Below are 24626 nucleotides of genomic sequence, written 5' to 3'. Positions count from 1 at the left end.
AACTCTTTGGTCAGAAAGAAATTACAGGGGATTCCTATGCTAGCACTGGGAATGGGAAAAGTACCATTTGACAGCTTTTTTTTTTTTTTTTGTAAATTATTCAATTCCAGGTTACTGTTCCCGCACGGAGATGAACAGTTGTGGTCTGAAATTTTGAGGGAAGAAGGGCCCTTCCTGGCTAAGGATCAGGGCAAAGACCAGGAGGATAGTGACCAGAATTCTCTCCAGATGACACCATCTTGGAAGTACTAGAAACCTACAGGTCCCCAGATCTAGCCACTGAAGCTCAGGCTAGCCATCTTCTCCCAGAGGTGAGTGGAGCCCAAATACAACATAAAATCCAAAGTCAAGAAATAGGCTGGAAAAAGGTGCAAACAACAAAAAGAGAATATGACTATAAAAAGCTGCCATGGTAGGAAAGCACAAGACATTAACTTGGGAGAAGGATACAAACTCGGAAGAAGACAATAATTTGAAAACATATGCAAGCAAAGCCTAAAAGGGAAAAAATGTAGACTGAAGGGAAGTCCAAGAAGAATTTCTAGAAAAGCTAAGGAAAAAGATTTTCAAAAAGAGCAAAAAAACCCCACCTTTTTTAAATCAAATAACAGCAGTAGAAGGAAAAATGGGAAAAGAAATCAGCAGTGCAAGAAAATTACGAAAGGAGAACTAACAGCTTGGTAAACGAAATACAAAACCTTGCTAAAAAATAACTCCTTAACAACTGGAATTGGTTAAGTGGAAGCTAATGACTCCATTACACATCAAGAAACCAAGGGAAGCAGCACAGTGCCAGGTACATAGTAGGGCTTAACCAATGCTTGTCAAATTGAAATGAATTGGGCCCAGAGACATGTTCCATGCCTCATATGAGGGAAATACTTTAAAGATGTTTGTTGAGTTGAATAGTACATAAGGTCACACAGCCAGTAGATGGTAGGGATTCAAAGCTAATCAATCCAAAAATATTTATTAAACAGTAACTAAGTACCAGGTACTGTGCTAGGTGCCGAGGGTACAAAGAAAACCCAAAAATGGACACTGCATTCACCAAGTTCACATTCTAATGGGAGAGACAAGAGGCCAACAAATATATATATATACATATATATATATATATATATATATGTATATATATATATATATGTATACATATGTATGTATCTATCTATCTATCTATATGAGATTTACACAGAATAAATGGAATGTAATCTCAGAGGAAAGGGACTGGCAAAAAAGGGTCACTGAGGAAAGCCTCCTGCAGAAGGTGGGATTGGAGCTAGAGATGGTGCTCTCACACAGGGTTTGGTTAGGTATGGGAAATAAAAGTCAGAACTAATCACACTGTTTCCTCCTCAACTTCATAATTTCAATCAGACCTAGGATATGGCCGCTATTCCCAGACCATATTTTTCTCCTTCTAAAATCAGATTTTCCCAACCCCTCTTAATTCTGGCTGCATTTCCTACTTATCCTGTATATAGCTTGCCTGTACATATTTGTTTGCCCTTTATCTCCTCCATTAGATTGTAAGCTACTCAAGGGCACAGACTTTTTGCCTCTTTTTGTATCCCCAGTACTTGGCATAGTGCCTGGCACATAGGAGGCTCTTAAAAAAATGTTTGTTGACTGACTAGTAGGCACGACTGTCTCTTGGTCCTTTGTTTATTCCATCTCTCACCCCAGAGGCCAGAAGCTTTACTGAGGTGCCTTCTATTGTATATCAATTGAATAGTGATTAGTCAAGACTTAAAAATCTAGGGGTAAATAGTCCCAAATCATACAATTCATCTATCTTTGCTATTTGGAGGTTTATAAGAGCTCTTTTTAATGAAATCAAAGCCATCAGATTCTTTCTCATTTGATGTAACCTCTAGCTAGGTGGGTGGGGGGCGGGGGGTGGGGGAAAGCAACTCTAAAACCTTATGTTTTGAACTGAGGTTCAATCTTCTGTCTTGTTTAGTTCTGTGTATTTGAAGGTAGTCATTGGCTTCCTCCCTTACAATCTCTTCTGGCACAACTAATGAACAGACATGAGGCACAGAACATTTATGGTCAATCATAGTTTATATTAGACAAAACCAGGAATTAGAAACATTTAAAGAAATGGAAAAGTCCTATAGAATGTCTTTGCTAGCTACAGGCATGAGGAAAGGGAGAGGACAAGCAAACCTTTCCTATCCTCTTGCTGATCACAAGGAGCAGCGACTGCCAGGAAGAGGCGAGGCATGAGGGACATCTCGTATAAAGAATGAGAGAGAATATTGTGTCTTAGGAACAGCAGGAGAGTCAATATGGCTGGATCAATGAGTATATGGAAGGGAAAAATGTAGCCAGGTGGCACAGTGGATAGAGCACCAGGCCTGGAGACAGGAGGACCTGAGTTCAAATCTAGCCTCAAACACTTACTAGCTGTGTGATGGACAGGTCATTTAACCTTATTTGCCTCAGTTTCCTCATCTGTAAAATGAGCTGGAGAAGGAAATGGCAAACCACTCCAGTACCTTTGCCAAAAAAAAAAAAAACCCAAATAGGATCAGAAAGAGTCAGACATGACCGAACCACAACTGAGCAATAATCACCGTGCATAACAAGACAGGAAAGGCAAGCCGAAGCCAGGTCATGAGGGGCTTTGCAGGCCAAACACACAAGTTTATATGAGTGGAGCTTTTTGAGCAGGAGAGTAGCCTACTTCCATCTGTGCTTCAGGAAAATCTCTTTAGTGGCTGTGCAGTGGATGGTGTTCAGTTTTTTTTCCATTGCTCTTTGCTGTCTCCAACAATACCTTTCCTCCCTCCTCCCACAAGATGAAGACTTGCTACCACTGACCATCCTGAGCTCTGAGGGCAGTTCCCTAAAAAGACAGAGTTCTTGAAATTCAGCCAGCCATGGCACACCTGACCCTCCACAAGGGGAAGGCACTATGCCTCAGCCACAGAATCTCAGAGGCCATGGAGGCCAGCTAATCTTTCTAAAACTTACCTGAAGAGTGGTCATGCAAGCTGTTCTTGGAGGCCTCTGGGAGGCCAGGACCAAACACATCTTCAGGTCCCCCTGGGCTGCTCAGGGGCAGCTCTCCTGGAGTGGAAGTTATGCTTGACCTCATGTCTAAATTAATCTCTTTGTGACTTCTCCCCTTGGCAGCTACTATTTCTACCCTCCAGGGTCAAATGGAACATGTTATAAGTGGCAACCCTGCAAAAACTTGAAAAAAGCTTTCTGGCTGTCCCCAAATCTTGTTGTCTCCAGGCTAAATACATCCAACTTCTTCAACTGAGCCCCTTATAACCTTTCACCATCCTCTGAAGGCTCTTAGCTCATCAAAGTCCTTCCTAAAACACTAAGAACCAGTGTTTGTCTTGATGAAGCTAGGTTTGCCTTTCTAGTCTGGTAATGCATGCTGATTGTTGTTCTGTTGTTTTCGGTCAGGGAGAGAGTGCCAGATTTGGAGTCAGGAACCCAGACACTTATTAGCTGTGTGACCCTGCATAGGTCACTTAACCACCCAGCCTCAGTTTCCTCATTTGTAAAAGGGGATTAATAATAGCCACTGCCTCACTCGGTTGTTGTGATGATGTGATAACATATGTACAGCAGCTCGTGACTATAAAAGGGTGTATAAATGCTTAAAAAAAACCTCAAACCTTTTAAAATTCAACCCTACAAATATATTTCTGTAACTGGATTCAGGGGAAGGATGAAGAGGATAAAAAGAGTCAAGGAGTGAAAAGGTCTGTTTGGCAGACAATGCCACCCCCTTGCTCTGTTTCTGATGCTGGTGTCGGATCTAAGGACCCCATTTCACACTGGGGCAAGGTCAATCTCACTGGGTGCTGCAGGGCTCAAATGGGATTGTGTGTGTGTGTGTGTGTGTGTGTGTGTGTGTGTGTGTGTGTGTGCGCGCCCCATTAGGACGCAAGCTCTTTGTGAATGGGCATTGCTTGATTCTTTCTTTGCATACCCAGCGCTCAGCACTCTGCCTGGCACTTAGTAGGTGCTCATAAATACTTGTTGATCTATAAAGTGCTTTGTAAACCTTACAGAGCTACATCAGTGATAGCCGGTATAATCATTATTACTATGATTCATCACCACTGACGTTCTGGTGCCTTCCACCTATGACGCATAAATTCATTAGGACATTCTGACCTCGCTCAATATGCCTGCAATCTGATTCTAACTAATCTTATTCCTAGACAGACATTGAAGGATTGTTTATGATGTCTGGTACGGGGAGGACTGGCCACCCCTCCTGGAATCAGACATTCCTAAACAGAAATGCTCTCAAGGATGTTTTGAGAACAGTTCCTTTCCCATCAATCACGCACGTAATTGGCAAAATGCCTTCTTGGTTAGAAGGAACTACTAAAGGCAGGTAGTCCTGAGCCATCTTCGGGAGTCTCCCCTGCCCCAGGGTACAGACCTGTAGCCTGGGACCTTCCTGTTGGGATTCTGGAGGCTCAACCGGGACTCTCCAGCTGCATGATCCAGATGTAAATAATTCCTCTGTTGGTGCTCATCTATTGTGGTAATATTGGATAACTATTGAGACTTACTGATTGTGACATATCTATTGAGACTTTCTGATTAGGATATAACTGTTGAGATTTACTGATTGAGACATAACTGTGGGGATATACTGATTGTGACGTGACTGTTGGGATATACTGATTGTGACATGACTGTTGGTATTTACTGATTGCGACATGACTGTTGGGATATACTGATTGTGATATGACTGTTGAGATTTACTGATTGAGACATAACTGTGGGGATTTACTGATTGTGACATGACTATTGAGATTCGCTGATTGTGATATAACTGTTGAGATTTACTGATTGAGACCTATTTTATTGTTCAATTACTGATTGAGAACTTTGTTATTATTATTTCATTAATAAATATTAGTACTATATATATATGTATATACAAAACTTAAGACGCCACATCATTTCTGAACCAAAACTAAATTAAGCTGCAGCATATAATGTTGCTTGACAACGCACCGCCCGATTTTCCCTTTCATGCTCTCATTGATCCTTCACCTTGAAGGGAGGCAGAGTGGTAACAATACCTCATGTTTCTATAGCACATTCACATTTACAAAGTATGTTCTTCACTGTGGGTAGATAAGGAAAGTCTGATTTTTGCTATTTTATAGATAAGGAAATTGGGCCTCTGAACCCAGAGATAAGGGTTAGAGAGAGGATCCCAGGAAAAGAATACACGTCTCATTGCCAAGCAAGTCACTAGGCTTTAATCTCCAGAGCATCTTCCCCTTTCTCTTAATTATGGCCAACACTGTCTGTAGTCATACTCCTCGGGCTTCTTGTCACGACCTGGAAGTGAACTCTGGTTCTAAAGGTTTCTGTCCACAGAGCCCTGGCTTTGGTTGCTCTTAACGGTATGGGAAGGCTCTGAATCTGGACCCAGAAACAGATGCCCCTTTGTGTCATCTGAGGACAAGCCTGGCTAAGGCCATAGAAGCTTATAGAAGCCAGAACCAGAAGATACTTTTATTTCATTCATTCATTTATTCATTTATCAATTTATTTATGCATTCATTCATTGATCACCACAACTGTTCTCCTCAGTCTGAGGGATTCTGATCTTCTTTACTGAAAGCAGTACCCACACTACTTCAAAATGTCTGGACAGTTTGAAGAGTCCAACAGTGGAGTGGGCTAGCTCAGGGAATGGTAGCTTCCCCTTCATTGGAGCTTTTCAAACAGAGGCTGGATGACCACTAGTCTAGTATATGTTCCTTCCTTCAGACTAAATGGCCACTGAGGGTGCCTTCCATTTCACCCATTCTGTGATTCTGCGACCAATGACATCAAAGATATTCCAAAGTATTGAGGCAAGAAGTTCACCTCGCCTTCTAAACCCAACTATGAACATGAAGACATGGGCTCAGTCACCTTTCCCTTCTAGAGGCTAAGACTGTGTGAGAAGCCAGGGGCGGAATCTGGGCTTCAAACTTGTTCTGTTAAGGGCAACAGCAATGGTCCCAAGGAGCAGTTAACAGAATCACAGACTCTCCGAGTTGCGGAGGACCTCAGCTGTCATCTAGTCCATCTTGTGCCTGCACAAGAATCTTGTCTCCAACACATTCATCACAAGGTCATCCAGCCTCTACCTAGATGCCAGGGACAGAGAGCTCACTATCTATCCAGGCTGCCCATTCTAGCTTTGGGCTGCTTGAACTTTTAGGAATTTTCTTCAGATTCTGCTGCCTTGTACCTTCCACCCACATTCCTCTCATCCTGCGGTTCCTTCTCCCATTTGTGAGCTCCTCCCAGAATCTCCATTTTGAGGAAGGGCTCGAGAACCATCCCTCTTTCCTCTCCCAGTTCTGCTTTTATTTATCTTTTAACTTTATCATTACATCCTCACTTGGGCCCCTTTCCCAGCTCCTTTCTCATCAGAATGGAAGCTCCCTGAGGGTGGGACTATCTTCCTTTTTGCTTCTATTTGTGTCCTCAACACTTAGTTCAGTGCCTGGTACATGCTGTTACTATTGTTGAGTCTTCAGTCAAGTTCAACTCTTTGTAACTCCAATTGGGGTTTTTCTTGGCAAAGATACTAGAGTGGTTTGCTATTTCCTCCTCCAGCTCATTTTACATGAAGAAACTGATAAAAAAGAGTGAAGTGACTTGCCCAGGGTCACACAAGCTAGTAAATATCTAAGGCTGAATTTGAACTTGTGTCTTCCTTACTCCAGGTCCAGCACTCTATCCAGTCCCCCACCTAGCTGCCCTGCCTGGTACTAGTCAGTTCTTAAGAAATACTTGTTGCTTTGTCCTACCTTGAATTGAATGGAGAAAGTCTGCTTCTGTCCTCTAGGGGAGACACAATCATTAAGCAATCATGCATTTATTAAGCACCTACTATGCCAGACCCTATGCTAGGCACAGGGGATATACAAAGACGAAAACTGAATCACCCTCTGTCCTCAAGGACCTTCTGTTTCATGGAGGAGGGGTGACAAGCACATACAAAAAAACAACAAAACACCAGGTAATTTCAGTGGGCAATTACTAACAGGTGGGGAAATCTTGGAAAGACCTCTTCAGGAAGAAGTGGCAGAAGAGATAGAGTTTATTATCACAGCCTGGTCTGGATGCTAGGGTTCTCGTGAACACAACCCAACATTTCATTAACTCTTTGGCCTCCAAGTCATAGCTCTGGCTTCTATTTCTAAAGTACATCCTCTGCTGTCTAACAACTCTTCAATTATCTGGTCAATTCAGTGTCTTTATTGAACAGCAGCGCCCTCACTTGACAGCTCCCTTGCAGCACTTGGCCAAGTGTCTCCCAACAACATTGTGACATGTCATTCAGGTGTCATTACCCTATTTTACATTTTGGGAAACTAAGGCTCAGACATGTTCATTGGATCATAACTTTGGAGACTTCAAAGGGTACTTCGGAGACCCCCTAATCCAACCCTTCACCATTGCTGATAAGGAAAGTCGGCACAAAAAAGTAGAGACTTGCCCAAAATGTCACATTCTGGACGTTGAATTCTAAGCCTCTCTGTTTTTTTCTTTTGAACTTCTGGTGTTTGCACTGTTGCGAAGGTCTGCAGGCAATGTGATATCGCTACCCTGAAAAATTATAAGAAATTTTCTTTTCCATGTGTTTCAACAATCCGGCTAGCAGCTTCTGTGGGGGTGTAAGATCCACCCACAGCCAGCACCCAGAAAGCTGCCAGCACGCTGGGAAAGCACACGTTCTTTTGATCTGCTTTAATAAGGAAAGCAAGGTTGAAGGGGTTGACAAGCTAACTTTAATTCAGCATACAGACAGCATTCACTTAGTTCAGGGGAAAAATCCAGCACCCTGAACTTCAGAACAAAATACAAACAAATTACAAACATCAACAGACAGACTCAATACAATTCATAGTTACCAACATCTAGGTTCAGCCCGGGAGCTCAGAACAAGGGCTGGCCCAGAGTCACACTCCCCACCACTGCTGCGGGAATGAGCTCCAAAGAACAGATAGCCAACCCCAGGTTTTTATATCTTTTTCAGTGTCAGGGGTGAGTCACACATGCGACTCACCCACGTGACCTAAAATCATCACAAAGAGGCAGACTTAAACCCACGTGGTCTAAAAGCCTCTGCTCTCCCAGACATGTAAACTAGGCCCTCTCTGGAGTTAGCCCCACCTTGGGCCCCACCTTAGTTGCCAATCCACACCCACTAAGGTTTTACACCTAATAGGGGCTTAGCACCTAGTAAGACTCAATCAAAGACACTGAGTCAATCAAAGGAAACAAAGGCCAAACTCTTCAAGGGCACTTGTTGAACTAAGTGCTAAGGAGCCCATTTTGATTACCAACACACCATGAAAAAACTTGCTGCCTTTTATGCAGGACAATGGAAAGCAGCTAGGGGCAGCTAGGTGGCACCTTAGTGAATAGAGCACTGGGCCTGGAGAGAGAAAGATGAGTATTCCTGAATTCAAAATCCACCTTAGACACTTACTAGGTGTGTGACCCTGGGCAAGTCACTTCATGCTGTTTCCCTCAGTTTCCTCACCTGTCAAATGAGCTGGAGAAGGAGATGGCAAACCACTCCAGTATTTTTGCCCATAAAACCCCAAATAGGGCCATGAAGAGTTAGACATGACTGAACAACAAACAGCAAAGAAAAACATCTGCTCACCTTGCTGCAATCAATTATCCAGTTGCTTCTCTTTTCCCAGAATGTTTTAACCGCTGATCAGTCACTGAGCTCTGTTGTCCAACAGTATTCTTCCTTCATTTACCTCTTTAAAAATCTTTCTAAAAGTTTTGGGTTTAAGGGAAAGCTTTGGCATTGAAGTCAGGACTTAGGGGACCAAAGATTTTAGAGCTGGAACAGACTACAGAAATCAAAGGATCCTAGATAGAGAGCTGGAAGGAATATTAAGAGTTCTGTGGCTGAAGGTGGGCAGCTGCCCACTGGAGATTGAGCTCAAGAGACCAGTAGATCTACCCATTCAGGGGAAGCACTGATCCCTGAGAAGAGCCCAGAGGTCAAGTACCCCTGCCAGTCCCATCCTGCAATAGCAGACACCCTGAGTGTCCTGTTCCACACAGCCTAGTAGCAGATTGACCTCTCCAGCTGAGACATCCAACCCTAAGAGGAGCAAGCCCAGATGAATCAAAGGTCCAGCGGGAAACAGCCAGAGCAGCTGAAAAGCAGAATAACTCATATTGAATTTCACAAGACCTTCTGGGGAGAGAAAGGCCATCAAGGATCTGCAATTCTGGAGCTGCCTTGGCTGTGTGTGTTCTCTACATGTGTGCCTCACTATTATTGTTCCTTAAGTTCACACCTACTCTCCCTCCTTGGATTCCTGGTGTATTTGCTGGAGAGTGTGCCCTCTGCATTGGGGGGCAGGGATGCTTTATGAGTATTGCTCTTGCTACACTGTTTCAGTAAATGTCTTTGCTAAAGAGCTGAGTCTAGTGGTTGATTATTAAAGAAAAGCACATCAGTGGGGGCTTGTGGACTAACATTTAGGAGAAGAGCCCCCTTCCCACTCACCAGTCCTATAACTGTGGGAATAGTCCCAGACACCCCTCTGGGGACACAACTAGCCAGTGGTGGTGTGACTGTGCCCCTGAGAGGATAGGAGTTACATGCGCATTTTAAAATATTTTTTTGATGTTCTTTTCCTTAAAAAAAAAATTTGTTTGCATGTCTATAATCACTCCCTCCCTCATTTTGCAGATCAAGATACTCAGGCTCAAGGTTTATAAGTGACTTGCTGGAGATCACACAGGTAGCAAATATGATCAGTGAGATTTGAACCCAAGTCTTAATCCCAGGGTTAGTGGTTTTTCTGCTATCAGAAGGTGAGCTAATCTTCCCTCAGGTGAGTGAACTGCCTGTAACCTATATGGCTAATAAGTGTATGTGAAATTGATTATTGAGTGACAGACACATAGTTAAGTAACCACTGTAACCGACTTCTAAAGGCTTAGGTTTAGAACAGTTTGCATAGGCCTTGGTAGTATGATATTCAACAGACTATTTATGTAACTCTGAGCAATATGATACTTGATAGGAAACTATGCCTCTCACTTTGAGGGAGTGTGCCTCTTGGAGGTGATAAAGAAGATGAAGGGAGGATGACTCAACCTGGTCATGGGATTTTTTTCCTAGCGCTGAGTTTCTATAGTACAGGGGGTATGAGGTTGGGGACTTTCCAAGGATGTTGGCTAACTCTGCATGCCCATTACCATGGGCTCTGGAAGACCCCTTTGGCAAGTCAGCATAACTATGAACCAATCACAGCCTTACTTTAGTTGGTACCTGTTGACATTATGTAATGAACTCATATAACCAGACTGTATAAAAGGGTGCTCTGATTATTTGGCTGGGCCTCTGATCACTGAGGGATCATTGACTTCTATCACTGGTAATTGCTAGTCTTAGCAATAAATAAATTATGCTTGGACTTTTGTGCCTCAGTTTCTCTTAACCACAGATTTATCATGACATGTAGGAGCCGAGACTCAAACCCATTATTTTTCCTCCCAAGAAGATGGCTGCCTCATTCGAGAAACAAACATGCATGCGTAAAATATTGAAATGTAGGCCATTCAGGCATCTCTGGCTCTTTTAATGTCTAATTTTATTGAGTCATCTTCCCCATTTTTTCTGTCTTAAGAGAGAGAGGCTATAGTGTGCACGAGGCCCAGCAGAGGGCAGCCATACCCTGTAAAGTGGCTTAATCTTTCTTATTTCAAGTTGGATTTTTCTCTATGAGTAACAACAGACTTCCAGCAACTGACTATAGAGTATAGATATATAGATGTAAATATATAGAGATAGATATATAGATAGATATAGATAGATAGTGTATATATATATATATATATTATATATATACATATATATATATATATATAAAGAGAGAGAGACAGAGAGAGAGAGACAGAGAGAGACAGAGAGAGAGTATATAGAGACATCCCAGAGGGGTGTCTGTTACTATTTGCATAGTTGTAGGACTGGTGGGTTGGAAGGGAGCTCTTCTCCTCAACATTAGTCCTTAAGCCCCCACCAATATGCTTTTAACAATCAACCACTAGACCCAGTTCTTTATATATAGAGGTCATCCATCTCTGTGATTAACCAAAGATCCCGTTCCCAACACCAGGACCAGAGGTCAATCCTCCAGCCTCTGCCAGAAGGTCTCCAGCTATAGGAAGGTGCCCATTCCCACCCAAGGCAACCTGCCACGCTCCTTTGGACCAGCTTTCATATTGCTAGCTAGTTTGGCCATCAGTCTTACAAAATTTTAGCCTAGTACATAAAGCTTAAATTTGCTAATTTACAGAGAACTACACAGACTAAAGAGATCTTGGAGTTCCAATCTTTCTTTCTATTTTACACATGAGGAAACTGAGATTCAGAGAGGGAGAAGTGATTTCTCCAGTGTCGTATAGTGTGTAAGAATGTATGGGGCAGAGGTGGGAATGCAGCTTAGGCTAGGTCTTTTTCTAACACACCATGGAAACAATCTGTAATTTCTTTTTTGAAATCATCCCATAATATTCAACTCAGACCTGTGCCCTCTGTCTTTGTATGCTCCTTCTAACTGCCCTAATAGTGAGAAAGTTCTTAGGAGTTACAAGTATCATCTTCCCATGGAGGAATGTAAACCTTTTTTAATCCCTTATGATTTCTCTTTCCTGTTTCCCTTTTTATGCTTCTCTTGAGTCTTGTATTTGAAAGTTAAATTTTCTATTCAGTTCTGGTCTTTTCATCAAGAATGCTTGAAAGGCTTTCATTTCATTAAATATCCATTTTTTTTGGTAATCTCTTAAATATGGGGGCACTCTTGGTGTGAGAAACTCTCTTTACCAATATAGATCTCAACCTGTCAATGATTTAGTTGGCAGAGGCCCTCTGGTTCAGCCTTCTTGTTTTACTCAAGATACTGGAACATGGGGATAATGGACTTACCCAGTGTCACAGAAGTAGTTAGTGACAGAGCTGGGAGCCTGACTCCAACCGTATTTGGTGCCCTCTTCATCATCCTCATCCCATTGTCTTTGCCATATATATCCCCCACCCCCAACTGGGGAGCTTTTTTTTCAAAGCTTTTTTCAAAGCTTTCCCATATAGGACACACTTTGTGGCATACAGTAAGCATTTAATAAATGCTTGTTGACTTGGTTGGAAAAGTCAAGTTGTTTTTTTCTTTTTTTAAAAGAAACTGTGAAGAACAATAATAAACAATTAAAACTGAATTTCTTCATTGGGTCAGGTACTGAGGAAGAGCCAATGGCAGGGCTCCAAGGAGGCTGGGGCAACCAGACCTTTGGCCAGTCATAGGCTAGGATACTTGATCTTCCACCATAATGTGTATGGCCTCTGCAGCAGTGGGCTTTCTGGTTTTCTTGGGGTCTTCCTCTTCTACAACCCCCACCCCATTCCATGAGAGCTTGCTTCATGCTGCTTGTCCCCAATCCACTTTGTTGTATTTGCCTTGGGCATAAAAATCCCTAGTCCTGGATCTGCTCCATAGAAGAGCTGCAGTAAGGAGAAAGCTCTTTATTGGGCTGGGGATAAAGTTTAGAGAAGATTCATGTGATTTAAAGGGATGCCAGATCAGACTTTTCAAAGCTGCCTTCCCTTCATGGGGACACTGTGACCTAAGAGAATGGAAATGGACAGGACTAGAGCTATTTAACCTGGAAAAGAAAAGACTTTAGAAGGATACATGATGCTGTCCTCAAATATATAAAGAATAGTCATGGTAGCAAGGATGAGGCCTATCCTTTTTGGACCCAGAAGAGCAATGGGTACACGTACAGCTTGGATTTTGGCTTGACGTAAGGAAAACTTCGTAAGCATCAGAGCAATCCCACAGTGGAAGGGGCTTTTCCTGAGAGGTGATGGGTTTCCTTTCATAAGAGTCCTTCAAATAAAAGTGTACACAATCTCTTCTCAGGTACCCGTGAAGTGGAGTTACTTGTTCAGGTAGGGGTTGTACTAAGCGCTCTTTGAGGTCCCTTCTGGCTCTGAGATTCTGTGAGGAACGTGTCAACGACTGAGGAAGCTTATCTTCAATAGGCTTTGGTCTCGTCCAGCCAAAAGACAATCAGGTGAGCAGAGTGAACCACTTCTGTCATGAGCAAGCAGCCTCAACAACAGAGGCATCAGCAGGTGGCAGTAGTGAGACAGCTACAAGCGGCGGCCCACTTGCCCCTGCCTCCCAAGTCCACCTTGTGAGCTCCAGAGTAAGAAAAGTATGTTTCTGTCTGGCCTGGAAGGACCAGGAGTTCTATGAAGCCAGGAGACTGAGCCTGTCCCGCTGTTCTGCTTTGACTTCCAGGGCTGCCTTGGGGCTACTCTGCTGTGTTTCCAAAGGATTCTCCTTCCTTCCCCCCTTTTCCAAAGAACCTTATTCCTTCTCTGATGTTGTGTGGGACCTGTCTGCTTGGGACTTCCCGTGTTCTCTGCTTTTGAAGCTAAAATGGAATAGAATGCAAACTGTAAGCTCCTTGAGGTGAGGGACAGACTCACTTGTTTTTCTTTGTATCCCCAGTGCCTAAAACAGGCCTGGCACATGGTAGGTGCTTAATAAATGCTTTCTTGAAGAATGAATTGAATGAGCAGGACTGTGTAGAATTTTTCTATCATGGAAAGACCATAGCTTTGGAGTCAGGGGACCTGGGTTCAAATCTCACCTGAAATGGCCTCTGTGACCTCTGGCAAGTCATTTAGCTCCTCTGGGTCCCAGTCTCCTCATCTGTAGAACAAGCAAGCAAGACTCGGACCCTGGGAGGTCTCTCCCAGCTCTGTGAGGATCCTGACTTTCTTCCTCTTTTCTTTACTTTTCTTCATCACCTACATTTGTCTGTGTGTTCCCTTCCTTTCCCTTCCCGTGGAGCCATCCCTTATAACAAACCATTTTTTTTAACTTTTAAAAATCCACCAAAGCCAACATTATAGATAGATCACAGGTGATTGATAAATAGATAGAGGACAGATACACAGATGGTGTTACACACTCACAATTCCACGGCCCAGTAAAGAAGGAGGGAGGTGCAGGCGCGTTCTCATGTCTCTTCTTCCATCCAAGCATTTTGCCATTATGATTTCACAGCGTTCAGTTGTAATTGTTTATCGTTGTTCTTCATAGTTTCTTTAAAAAAAAGAAAAAAGCAACTTGACTCCATTAAAACCACCCCATTAGTGCATTCACCCAGAACATAATTCCTTGGACCAACCTCTCAAACGATTCACCCAAGCATCTTCCTTCACCACGTGGCCGTAGTTGCCCATGTGGGACATCGGTGTCCTTTCCCCTTTGGCCTGGCTCCTGCTGAGTTCTAAATCCTTGTCTGCGCTTCTCCTTTTTCTCTGTAGATCTGGAGGCTTATTTCTTCTGGATTCTGTGTTTCTTGGCTAAGTGACATCCTCTTTCCTTATTCTAGATCCTTTTAGTTTCCATCCTTTGCATTCTCCTTTCTCCATCTTCTTGCTTTTCACTATCTCTACTGATTAATGACAAATGGCATGCTCATTAAGCTAATAGGGTGTTCCTCCTTAGTGCTGGTTTTCTTATTTTGCTTCCAACCTTAAATTGAATTAAGCTTGGCTGGGGAAACCTGCCCTTCTAGCAACAAACCCATTAGAGCTCTCAATTAAGTTCAAATCAAACTTAATGCATTTCATTAGGGCCAGAAGAAAGGTCAATCAGAAAGGAGGCTGCTTGTTTATTTGTTTGCTTTTTAATCACTAATGGAAAACCACCGTCACATCACTGGAAATATTCTTAGGTGGTCTGGGGGAAAACATCTTTATTGTTTGTGCAGGTAGAATCAGTCTTCGCAGAAGTTGAAAAGGCCCTCGGCAGCCAGATGCTACCACTGGTGCCCAAACTAGAACCTTCGCAACTACGTTCCAAAAGGTGCTGGCTCCTTAGCCTTTGTTTGGAGTCTCCAAGCGAAGAGCAGCTACTGTCCCCTCAGGTAACCCGAAATTCTGATCATTAGAATAATCTTTACTGGTGTGGAATGCTTCCTCCAGGCAACTTTCACCCACAGATCCTTGCTCTGCCCTCTGGGGCTAAGCAGAACCAGGCTAACAATTTGCTCATAACGCATTCTTCCGGTTCAGCTCTCTGCCCTCCCTCAAAGTCTTTGCTTCCCTGTGCCAAACAACCCGGGTTCCTCCAATCAGTGTTTTTGTCACACGATCCGGCGCTCCCCACGATCCTGGTGACCCTAATCAGTTGTCTACATGGTTCCTAGTTTAGCAATGTTCTTCCTAAAACGAATTCCTCCACTCTTCTCCCCCTCCCTTCCCCTCCCCCTCCTCCCTCCTCCCTCCTCCCTCCTCCTCCTAGCTAGCATTTATGTAGCCAGTTAGGTTTGCCAAGCACTTTACATGCGCTATCTCATCTGATCCTCACAACAACCTTGGGAGGTAGGGGTTATCATATTGCTTTTCTTCCTCTTTGTTACAGATGAAGGAACTAAGGCTGAGGGGAGCTGTGACTTGCTCATTGTCACATAGTAAGTGACTGAGGCAGACTTGAATCCAGGTCTCTCTGATTCCAAGCCCAGCACTCTCCACTGTGCCATACTGCATCCCTAATGTAAATACATGAATGAGCTGGAGCATTTCTGAAGCTTGGTTTCTTCACAGAGAGTTGTGCGATGCGGTGTGCGTGTGTGTGTATGTGTGTGTGTACGTGTGTGTATACACGTGTGTCTCCATAATAACTATTCTCTCTGCCACAATTATTTCATTGATGCCTTTCTTTTCTGTTTATCCGTCATTTCTTGGCCTGAAGCTCACTCATAAAGAAAAACAGTTAAAGAAAAGCCACCAATGAAGCAGCCAAGACTCACAACATATGCTGCACTCCACATCTGTATCTTCTATGTCTCCACCAAGACAGGTGAGATGTGCACATTTTATATTTTCTGGGACCGAGGTGGTTTATTTTATTTTTAAAAGATATTTTTATTTACACTTTTTGGTTCCATATGACTTTCAGTTCTCTTTATGTCCCTCCCCCTCTCTTGCTCAGAGAGCTATCTCTTATGCCAAAGAAATAAAAGGAAAAAGAGAGGAGAGAAGAGAAGAGAAAAGGGGAAGAGAAGAGGGGGAAGAGGGAAGAAGAGAAAGGAAGAGAGAGAGAGAGAGAATATTTCAAGGAAAATCAGCTACCACATCCACCAAGTTCACCAGGACAAACTTGTTTCAGACCCATAGTATCCCACCTCTGCTAATAAGGGAAGAAGGTATACTTTGTTTCAATTTTATCCTCCCTTGACTTGGTTGTTTCCATTGTGTATCTTGTTTTTCTGATTCTGCTTGCTTACTTTTCATCCATCCATCCATCCATCCATCCATCCATCCATCCATCCATCCATCCATCCATCCATCCACTCATTCCTATGTTTGTTTGTGACTCGGTCTTCCTGACTCTGCTGGGCTAGAAGTACAGTGGCCACTCATGGCTCAACCAACCACTGAGCTACAGAAGACCTTGACCTGCCCCTCTCCTTAGGCAGCCTGGCAGCTTCCTCTTCCTCAGCGTTCGCCATCTTGCTCCAGTTCGCACAATGGCTGGACTTTCCCAGTTCCAGCGCAGAGCCAGCGTCCATCCGTCAGTCTCAGCCTCCCTAATAACAGATTTTAGGCCCACCTTGAGGATTTAGATTCAGGGCTTCTCCTCTCTAAGGCCAACACTCTGCTCAGTAGGTCATTCTTCTTCCACACATTTATTAAGTGTCAGATACTGTGCTAAGTACTTTTCACATGTCATTTGATCTTCATAGCAAGCCTAGGAGGTAGACGATATTATTATTTTTAAATTTCTTTTTCTTTTTCTTTTGGAGGGGGACAGACAAGGCAATTGGGGTTAAGTGACTTGCCCAAGGTCACGCAGCTACTAAGTGTGTCAAGTGTCTAAGGCTGGATTTGAACTCAGGTCCTCCTGACTCCAGGGCCAGTGCTCTACTCACTGGGCCACCTAGCTGCCCCTGTAGATGATATTATTATCCTCATTTTACAGTTGAGGAAACAGAGGCAGACAGGAGAGGTTCAGTTAGCAGCTGGGAACGGTTTGTGTTCACATTTGAACTCTGGTCTTCCTGACTCCAGGCTCAGCTCTCTATCCATTGTGCCACACAAATACACAAACACACATGGTCTTGTTGACTCATTGACACACACACACACACACACATATCATTAATGCTCTAAATGTTTAAAATTCATCAAAACCCATAGCTGGTGATTTTAGTACATTTTTCAGTAGTGTTTAACATGTCCTCTCTCTCTTTCTTAAGAGTGTTCATTAAGGTGGTGAAGTGAATGCACCCAACTTTGCCTTCCAAGGAGGAGCCGGACGCAAGATCCCAACAGGGCTTTTAAAAGCCAAACGCATGGCTGTGATGCTGAGATTCTCTTCATTAGGACAGGCTAATTCGTCTCTTCCACTTTTGGAACGTAGGAAAATGGATCTACACACCCCTTTCCCTTTTGGGTGTCTGCATAGTCCAAGTCCCAGCAAAGCTAGCTCATCTATTGGAATGACTACAGCCAAAGTATCACAGCAGTGAAAAAGCCTGGGGTCCATTCCATCCAGCATCCTCATGCCGTGAAGGAATTACCACTAGCTGGCGTGTATACAGCACCTTGAGGTTTGCAAAGCACTTTCTATACATTACTTCCTTTGATCCTCACTACAATTCAGTGAGGTAGCTGCTGTTACGATCCCCATTACAGATGAGGCAACAGAGGCTGAGAAAAGTTAATTGACTCGCCCAGGGTCACATAACTATCTGATGCTGGATTTGAACTCAGGTCTTCCTGACTAGTACACTGCACCAGTTGACGGCCCCTGTCCGCAGCCCTGGGGACAAGTGTTCTCCAGACTTGACTCCCTCATGCTCAGTAGTCTTCATGGGGAAGACCATTCCATTTTTGATGAGTTTTAATCATTACAAACTTCTTTGTTTTTTAAAATTGAGCTTAAATCTGATTCTCACTGCTGTTTGTTCTGCCTGCTAGACCAAGGCTAGTCCACTTTCATATGCCAGCTCTTTAGCTGGACAGCTAGCTAGCATCTCCTCCTTCAGCCGTCTTCTTTGGGGTGAACATCCCCTTTTCTTTTTACGTTGATGCCTATCCCATTTTTTCTCCTTTGGACCAGCTCCATTTAGTCAATGTCTCTCTTTGAGTCCAGTACCTGGAAGGGTACAGGGTCTTACAGACATGGTCAGACTAGCATGGAGTAAGAACACTCCCCTCATTCAGGACACCATGCCTCTTTTCACACAGGCTGAGATGGCATGGGGGACAGCTAGGTGGTGCTTGCCCTGGAGTCAGGAAGACCCAAGTTCAAATCTTGCCTCAGACACTTCCTAGCTGTGTGATCCTGGGCAAATCACTTAACCTTGTTTGCCTCAGTAGAATGATCTGGAGAAGGAAATGGCAGCTCACTCCGGTATCTCTGCTAAGAAAACCCCAAATGGGGTCACGGAGAGTTGGACGTGATTAAAATGGCTGAACAACAAACAACGAGATGGCACAAGCTTTGGCAGTTATGTCCTGCTGCTGACTCACTGAGCTTCTTATAGCTCACTGAAATCCCTAAGTCAGCTTGGCCGGTCCTGTCTGGCACACCCTGGACTGGTGTGGTTGATTTTGTCTGTTCTTCATCAGCCAGTGCAGGGCATCTCACTTATTACCCTTTACTTTTTCTTACTACATTTGGCCCATCATTCCAGATTCTCAAGCTCTTTTGGGTTGCTGATTAACTGTGTGACCCTGGGCTGGTCATTTTATCTTTCTAAACCTCTATTTCCTTGGCCTTTAAATGGAAAGGAGAAACAGAATGGAACAAGCATTTATGAAGCACCCGCTGTATGCCCGATACTGTGCTAAGTTCTTTAAAATATGATATCATTTGATTGATATCCCTGGGAGGTAGGTACCCTTATTATCCCCATTTTACAGATAAGGAAATGGAGGCAGAGATTAAGTGACTTATCCAGGGTCTCATGGCTGGTATCTGACCCTCTATTTGAACTCAGGTCTTCCCAATTCTAAGCTCAGTGTTATATCCGCTGTGTCATCTTGAAGCCAATAATGCTTATTTCCTAAAGTTACTGTGAGGAGTAAGTGAGATGATTCAGCCAGTCAGTGTCTGATATGTGCCAGGAACTGTGCTCAACACTGGAGATACCAAGAAAGGCCAAAGACAATCCCTCTGCTTGAGCTCAGAATCTAATGGGAGAAGATGACAAAATGCTTTGAAACCTTAAAGTTCATACCAGTATCATCCATTTATATTCTTCTATTATCTGCTACATTGGCTCACCCTCCCAGCTCTGTGCCATTAGAAAATTGGACAATTATGCTTACCTTGTCTTTATCCAAGTAATTTTCAAAATATTCAACAGGATAGGGCCAATAGGGTCCTGTGGCATGCTGCTGTCATGGATTCCATGGATGCCCTATTAATCAGCTGCAAAACTATCTTTTATCCACCATAATGCTTTACTTGGCAGCTAAGTGGGGCACAGTGGGTAGAATGTTGGGCCTGGAGTCAGGAAGACTTATCTTCCTGGGTTCAAATCTGGTCTCAGACACTTACTAGCTGTGTGACCCTGGGCAAGTTTCTTAATCCTCTTTGCCTCAGTTTCCTCATCAAAATGAGCTGGAGAAGGAAATGGCAAACCACTCATTGCAGGATCTCTGCCAAGAAAACTCCAAGGAGGATCACGAAAAGTCAGGCACAACTGAAATGACGCAACAACAACTCTTCGCATGGCCCACAAAAATATCATGGAAAGGATTGGCAGGGTGGCTTGCTGAAATCCGCACATCCTGAGTCTACAACTTTCCCTTCGTCTGCCAGGCAGATAATCTTGTCAGACGGGGACATTTCGCTCATTTGGCATGATTCGTTCTTAGTGAATCCAAGAAGATTCTTAGCGATGACATTTTCTACCGCCTCTGTGCTCACAAACCATTTATCGAATAGTCTGCAAGGATGGATGTCAAGCTTGCCAGTCTATTATTTTGAGAATCTAATTTCTCTCTCCCTATTTTTGCTTTAGATTTTGGGAGCATCCATTTTAGTGAGTTCAGAGAAAAGATAGATAAGATATTATAGTCTAAAATTCTATATGAGAAGACAGCCTAGGAGTGATAGGGAAGTTCTCATGTCTGAATTTCTGAAGACACAAAGAGAAATAATTCAGATGAAGAGCCCGAAGAGCCGGATGAATGGTGCCAAAAGGAAGGGGCTTCCCCGTGAGGTGCTTAAGGATGGTGAATACTTGGTCAGAGATGTACAGTATCTTACATAGCTTGGGAAGTTGGACCAATAAGGGTATACAGAGAACTCGCCAAGCAACTTATATTTATTTTTTCTAAATTCAATTTTAACTTGTTTTCAGTTCCAAATTCTTTCCTTTTTTCCTTTCCTCTGTCACTGAGAAGGTAAGAAAAATAGAATATTTTATATATATGTATATACATACATACATATATATATATATATATATATATAGAGAGAGAGAGAGAGAGAGAGAGAGAGAGATGAAAAATAAATTTCTGCATTACCTATGTTCAAAAAATGCAAGAAAAAGGAAAGAAATACAAGAAAATACATTTCAATCTATCCTCTGAGTCTATCAATTATGTATGTGGAGGTGGATAGCATGTTTTGTTGAGTTCTTTGGAATTGTGGTGGGTCGTTGTGTTGATCAGAGTTACTAAGTCTTTCAAAGTTGGTTATTCTTACAATATTGCTTTTACTCTACAAATTGTTCTCCTGGTTCTGTGTACTTCACATTACATCAGTTCATACAAGTGGTTTCTCAGAAACCAACTCCTCCATCATTTCTCCCCCCACCCCTCTACTTTCCTGTTCTCTTTTTAAAAAACAATTCATTTTTAGTTTTCAATATTCACTTTCATAAGATTTGGAGTTTTGAATTTTCTCCCTTCCCTCTCTTCCCCCTCCCCAAGATGCCATGCAATCTTATATGGGCTGTACTTGTACATTCATATTAAACAGATTTTAACATTAGTCGTGATGTGAAGAATTAGAACTAATGCCTTCCATCATTTCTTTGGTTTTTTTTTTGAAATGGTGAATTGTGTTTATTTCAGAAATACAAATTGTTTCAAGAATATTCGCAAGAGCAAGGAGCCCAGACAAGGCAAAATAGAAGATATGGCTGAGACTTACAATGCAGGTCTCTTTAATCTCTTCCCCCAACCGCAGTCTTCCCTTGGGTATCCTGGAGATTCTGAGGAGTACAAGAAACCCTTCACCATTTCTTAAATAATATTCTATCACATTCATATACTATAATTTGTTCAGCCATTCTCCAATTGATGACCATCACCTCATTTCTAAATTTTTCCTACTGAAAGAAAAGAGCTGCTATGAATATATATATATATATATATGTATATATATATATATATATATATACACATAAATATGTTTTCATATGGGCCCTTTTCCTCTTTGGAAATTGTAGATCTATTAGTGGCATCTCTGGGTCAAAGGTTTATAGGTCACGGTTTTATAGCCCTTTGGGCATAGCTCCAAATTGCTTTCCAGAATAGTTGGACTAGTTCACAGCTCCACCAACAATGCATTAGTGTACCTACTCTCTACTTCCCCTCTACCATTTATTATTTTCCTTTCTTAGCCAATCTGATGGGTATGAGGCGGTACCTCAGAGTCACTTTATTTGCATTTTTCCAATTATTAGTGATTTAGATCCTTTTTTGGTGACTATAGATAGCTATGACTTCTTCCTTTGAAAACTGCCTATTCATGTCCTTTGACTATTTATTAATTGGGGAATGGCTCTTATTCTCATAAATGTGACTCAGTTCCTTATGTATTTTAGAAATGAGACCTTTATCAGAGAAACTTGATGCAAAGATTCTCTCCCCACACTTGTGCCCACCCAGTAGAAATTAATTAGCTTTTCTTTTAATTTTAGCTGCATTGGTTGTGTTTACATTTAAAAAATTTCCACTTTATGTAATCAAAATTATCCATTTTAGGTCCTGAAAACTTCTGCATCAAATCACCTGAGCCAGGATAAAGGCCTAAATTGCTAAAACACTGAAGGAGAAAACCAAGAAGTTTTTCTAGCCTTTGTTCTCATGTGAGACATTTCTAACTCCCACATAAGCACAACTGAGCCTGTGATGTTTGAGTTCAAGCATGGTGACTCCACTTACCTTGAAGGCTAAAAAAAAAAAAAAAACAACCCAATTTGGTGTAAAAATCATTGCAGACAGAACTTTCCCATTTTTCTTCCATTAGTTCTTTTTTTTCATTTTTATCCTTAAATACCCTCAGGATGTTCTTTTCTTCTACTGGAGAACCTGTGTTCAAAATGCCTACTCCTTATGTAGTTTCTTGCCAAGCTTTCTTTAAATTAGTTTTGCTCTCCATTACCTCAAGGAGGAAGAATATTCCAGGCATGTGGTCAGCTTAAGTGGGAGATGAACTATTGTATACAGGGAACAGGCAAACAGACCAATTCAGTTGGAATATAGACTTCATTAAGGGGAGATAAATGTGTGATTAGCTTGGAGAAACAGTGGGGATTTAGCTTGTGGAGTATATTCCATCCCTTGCCAGGAGTCTAACATTTCTTTATCTTAAACCGTCATCTAGAAAACTAAATCTCAATCTCAGATGTAGAGAGAACATATTGTGATAGTTGGGGGAGAGGGAGGGGCAAGAAGAGAAAAGTCATTAGCCTTTTTAATCTTCTCAGAGGAGTCCAGCTCCTTTCATTTGTATAGAACAGGAGTGCATGATGGGACAGGTTGAGAGTAGTTTGCTTATTACAATTTCATTCGGCCCTTCTTCCGTTTGAGGAAGTAAAGTCATGGTAACCCTTGGCCGAGCCAGGGGCATACAATAGTGACCAAGAAATAAAATTAGTTTCTGGACATAAGTTAGAGTTGAACATGAGGGACTCATGAGCATTAGAGAGAGGACTCTATCCCCTTCTGCGACTAGTTGGGCTAAAGGGAAGAGCTTCATCATCATTGGCTGAGAGCTCCCCCTACAAGAGCAAAGCTGACCACAGCACTATGTAGTGCATAGGAAATAGGGTAAAGAGACTGAATGGAGAGAACTAAAGATTAGCTGTGACAGAGATGCAATGCTCAGCGGGGTGCAGGCCCCAAAGAGGGTGATGCCAGGACTTCACCAGAAGCCCTTGCATTGAAGGTGTGAATTACCCATGTGTAAGTGCCTCTTGGCTATAGGTGTTTGCCATGTGGGGTACCCCAGGCATTGTCCCTATGCACATTGACTCTTTTTTTTCTTTTTTGGAGTGGGGAAGGCAGGGCAATTGGGGTTAAGTGACTTGCCCAAGGTCACACAGCTAGTAAGTATGTCAAGCCTCTGAGATGGGATTTGAACTCAGGTCCAGGGCTGGTGCTCTGCTCACTGCCCCACCTAGTTGCCCCCACATTGACTCTTCAACCTACTTATCTATCAAAGGTACTGAGTCAACTCAAAGTCTTTGGGGAGAAACAGCTTGTTTTACTTTGATTATTATGCTATTTTATTAAATGTATTTGCTTCGAACTAAGTATATCTTTTGGCTAACCAGTAAAAAGAAACAAGGATGAGGGCTTGTAAACTGTTTTGGAAAAGACTCTCAGTACAAAGTACCTGGAAGCTGGGGCAGCTTTTGGAGGTCCTATGGGTGAGGAGGGGCTCTGGGTACTATACAGGCACCCTCTTTTTAAGCAACAACTTCTCTTTTCTTCCTCTAATCATTCCTGGATGAGGTCTGTGTATGACAGGCATGCACTACATGCTGGGTACTACAGGATTATTTCTTGTGGAACAAGTGGCAATGTCTTTTTCAAAACATATAGATCCCTTGTCTTCAGGAAGAGCCTTGAGTCCGGTAGCTTCAAGTGTTCAGTAGTCCTTCTTCCTTTTGTTCCTTTCAAGACAGTTGTCCACTCCCCACCTTTCAGTAAATTCAGATTTCTCCTCCTGCCTTTTCTGATCCTTTCTCCCTCTCTTCCATGTCAGGGCACGGCCACTAACTGTGGGTGACCCACCAGGTTGTCCTGGGCCCTCTTCTCCCTATTCTATACTACTTCATTTGGTGATCTCACCACTTCTTATTGTGCAACTAGTAGGAAATCTTTGAGTCCTACAAAAATCATCGCTGTCTCCCCTTGCAAAGGAAAAAAAAATCAGAACTTCTTTCTTAGTTGCTAAAGTAGATTCTGTTCTCTTTTATCTTAACAGAAGCGAACCAAATAGGAAGTGTCAAAGAAAAATTAATAACATCATTCTATGAATTTTAGGCACAAGTCTACCAGAAACAATCTCATTTAATTCAACACCATGTCTGGCAAAGAGGTGGGGGTGGGGGGAGAGAGAGAGAGAGAGAGAGAGAGAGAGAGATAGATAGATTCAAAATGGCATTGCTCCCTCTTGCCCTCCGTGTCTGAGGTAACATTTAGAACATTGAACAAAGTGTAATCTGTTAAGAGAATTGCGGGTTTGCATGTACAAAAATATTTATAGCAGTTCTTTTAGCGGTGGCAGAGAATTAGAAATTGAGAG

The sequence above is a fragment of the Trichosurus vulpecula genome, chromosome 9 (assembly GCF_011100635.1).
Source record: "Trichosurus vulpecula isolate mTriVul1 chromosome 9, mTriVul1.pri, whole genome shotgun sequence".
NCBI classification, from domain to species: Eukaryota; Metazoa; Chordata; class Mammalia; order Diprotodontia; family Phalangeridae; genus Trichosurus; species Trichosurus vulpecula.
This window is presented reverse-complemented; position numbering follows the sequence as displayed.